The 3,927-nt window shown below is 34.4% G+C and overlaps 1 pseudogene; it reads left to right on the top strand.

The window, feature by feature from the left end:
• The first annotated feature begins 2,017 nt into the window (after positions 1 to 2,017).
• Positions 2,018 to 3,343, top strand: LOC113704561 (crocetin glucosyltransferase, chloroplastic-like; annotated as a pseudogene).
• The last annotated feature ends 584 nt before the right edge of the window (positions 3,344 to 3,927 follow it).

The following is a 3,927-nucleotide window of genomic DNA, read 5'->3' as shown; positions in this document are numbered from 1 at the left end:
TGTAAGCGAGAGTTTTTGAATTTTTGAGTTCGAGATCTTTAATTTATATTTAGTTATATACCTCTCATATGGCTAATTGATTTCTCCTCGCTTCCCCTCCATTAGGACTTGTATAAGATTCAGCCTTAAAGACAGAAGATGTCTATTTATCTCCTATATTTATCTATAATATTATAGTTTTTTTTATAGGAATTTGATTAGAAATATGGAGAAGGACCACTTAAAACAAAATATCCATGTTTGAGGCAAAGAAGACAATCTCGAATCCTCTCGCCAAGCAATGAAGATGAAGACTACTTAAAAAAAAGGTTTGAAAGGAGAAAAGAGCTGTTGAAATATTAATAAATGATGCGAACATGACAAAATTTCAAGTCAAATTTTGCAACGCATTTGCTTTCTTCATTTCATTGTGATGTGTTTCATGTAGATTATAAAGTAAGTTTTTATATTCTCTCCATCATATACTATTACGACTTAATATACACACTATCTAACCAAAAAGAAAAAAGTGTCCAAGTTTAATTAGTAACTTAGCCCTTTTTGAAATCAAGGGACTGAATAGAATATTGAGTGAAAGTTAAAGCCTTAAAGGACGTTGAAAGTCGTTTATTCTAAGCAACATAAAAAACGAACTACATGTGTGACTTCGTTAGCATAGTTCCTCTTCCGTGTACCAAAACCATGATCTAGCACTCACTTCTGGAGAAGCATCATCGCTATTTACGTACTTTATAGGTGATCCTTGGCATGCCAGCTAATGTCGATGACTCTGCATCTACTGACATAATTAAACATGAAATTATTAGACAATTTTAATACTAAAAACTGCTTAGTTTTGATTCCTTTCCCTTGGCTATCTTATTAATGTAAAAGATCATTATCCATTTGAAGATTTGTAATAAAGTTAGATTACTAACATTCTTATTGTTTAACTAATTCAAAACACACAAAATTAAGTTTTCAAAATCTAACAAAAATTTCGTAGGTGATTAATTAACTTTCATGGTTCATGTATAGGTAAAAGGAATTAGGATTTCTTAGAACACTTACTAATCGTTAGTGCACCTAAATTACACTAAATTTACTATATGAATACATGCATTTATAACTAATGCACCATCATTTAGACACTTCTGAGTGTTAGTCAAGTTTAGTAGTGATCATGACATAATAAGGGTCATTCATCTAATAAATGCAGAGATTATCAACACAATTAAAATTGAGATCAATTCATCGAACCATCAATTTCTCCCATCGGTGGAAAAATTTGGCTGTAATATTTCCTACGTCGGATTCACTTTTCTTTCTGCACTCAGTTGCTAGTTGTCTTCACAGGAAAAATTCGGATTCAATGTATGAAAGAGTGATCTATTCAATTCAACCACAAACTTAAATAGTCAAATGCTTTACATGATACTGCCATTTGTGGTCTAATACTAATCATACCCTACCATAAATGAGTTATGTCGTCCAGTTTTGTGATCTAATTATCTGGAGTTGAATACCGTCAAATTTTTTTTCAGAATAATTTTATTTAAAGGGTATCAAGTTTCTTGCCACTTGATTTTTTTCGGGGATAGTTTTACTTTATTTAAAAGGTATCAAATTTCTTACCACTTGATCCAACCACTATTAACTAGGCACTAATTAGTAGTCAAAGATAACTTACACACAAATTTTCATTCAAATGTAAATACTCACATTTTGTACCTCATTTCAAGCACTTGTTCTGATTTGAATTCATTTTTTTTTTACCTAAGGATAGCCACTAGAGTCCTTTTAACAAGTGGCCATCCGCCATTGGGCCCGCAGTTGTTAGACGAGTTTAGACAAATCCTAGCTTCTATATAGCTGACTACTAGAACAATCAACCTTTCACAAGAATCCCCCAAAATTTCAATTACAATAACTTGTAGCTGGCCAACAAAAACATGGCCTATTGCCATACTCTCCTGGTAACCTTTGCAGGGCAAGGACAAATCAATCTAGCCCTTCAATTAGCCAAATCCCTACTCAAATGGGAGTCAAGAAAGTCACCCTTTCAACTAGTATTTCAGTAACTCTAAGCATGGTCAAACTAACCGGTTCATTGCCAGAAGATTTAAGCATTGTTCCTTTCTCTGATGGCTATGACAGTGGCTTTGCCTGGGGTTATGATGATATTGGAGATTTTATCTCTTCTCTGATTTCTAATGGTTCTCATGCCATTAAGGAACTTATCATGGCCAAAGCCAATGAGTGTCATCCGATCACTCATGTGGTCTACACTCCATTCATGTCTTGGGTACTTAAAATTTGTTATGAATATGGAATTTCAGCCACATTTTTCTGGATTCAACCTGTTGCTATTTTGGATATATACTTCTATTATTTCAATGGATACAGGGAGAAAATTGAAAACCTTATGAGAGGCGATATCATTGAATTAACATGGCTGCCATTGCTCAGTGATTGTGATTTACCCTCCTTCTTGCTGGATCCCTCCCTTGAAGTAAATAGGATTGTTGCAAGAGAGCTGAAGGGCCATCTAGAGCTGCTTGAAAAGGAAGAAAATGCTACAATTCTTGTTAACAGTTTTGATGGTCTAGAGTACGAGGCTTTAAGGGCTATGAAGAAGTTTAAAATGATGGCTATAGGGCCTTTAGTCCCTTCAGAATTTTTGGATGGTAAATATCCTTTGGGTGTTTCTTTTGGAGGCGATATGCTGCCTAAATTGAAAGATTATGTCAAGTGGATGAATTCGAAGCATGAAGGATCTTTGGTTTATGTAGCATTTGGGAGCTACTCAGAATTGTCTATGAAATAGATGGAGGAGATTGCACATGGTTTGTTGGAAAGCCAGAAGACATTTTTGTGGGTGATTAGAACATCATATAGTGGTGAGAGATTGGAGGAGAAGTTAAGTTGTAAAGATGAATTGGAAAAGCAAGGAATGATAGTTCCATGGTGTTCACAAATGAGGGTTCTATCACACCCTTGTGTGGGATGTTTTGTGACTCATTGTGGATGGAATTCATCTTTGGAGAGTATGGTTGTTGGGGTACCCGTTGTGGCAGTTCCACTTTGGAATGATCAAGCTACAAATGCAAAGTTTATTCAAGATGTTTGGAAGATTGGTGTAAGAGCTATCGCAAATGATGGAGGAGTTTTTGAGGCTTATGAAATTAAGAGATGCATAGAGCTTGTCATGGATGGTGGACAGATAGGTGAAGAAATGAGAATCAATGCTAAAAAATGGCAGGGCATGGCTAGAGAAGCTGCCAAAGATGGAGGGCCATCTAACATGAATCTTAGGACATTCGTGAATGAGCTTGGAGATGGTGTTACTAAAACTACTATCTGAAGAATTTTCATGAGTTTGTCCTCTTTAGTATTCCATTTCATGTGATTTTGATATTTTTAATGGATTATATGTTTGATGAATGGGAATCGCTCCTTTCATTTCTTATAAATCTAAGTATATTACAAGGGATTAATTTTTTATGTACTGACAGTACAGTGAATTTTTTTTATACTAATAGCTTTGAATGCATGACACATGCGTATTATTTGAATTTCAAATTTGAATTCATGTGATGTGGCATGATCCACACTTGTTAATGTAAAAAAACAAAAAAAATTGTACACTTTTCTATCATGGTCCATGTCTAGATAGACAATTTGCAATCTCACTTTTGTATCAATTTTTCAAGTTTTAGTGTGGAATCACACTCACAAACTTTGAGAAGTAATAGGCTCAAAAATGCATAATCTTGTGGGTGTCTTTTCAGTAGATTTTTGGATTTTATGGCCCTTGCTTGACTTTATCCAAGAGTTTGGGGGTTGAATTATGAACGTTATGAACTTAGAGGTATAAATATATATCTCTTAAATCTATTCAAGCTATGATACAGTCATTTCTATGAAGCTGAAAGGTGATTCAATAGA

This window comes from Coffea arabica, chromosome 3c, assembly GCF_036785885.1.
Source record: "Coffea arabica cultivar ET-39 chromosome 3c, Coffea Arabica ET-39 HiFi, whole genome shotgun sequence".
NCBI lineage: Eukaryota > Viridiplantae > Streptophyta > Magnoliopsida > Gentianales > Rubiaceae > Coffea > Coffea arabica.
Note: the sequence above shows the minus strand (reverse complement) of the source record. Positions and strands in the feature narration are given on the sequence as shown.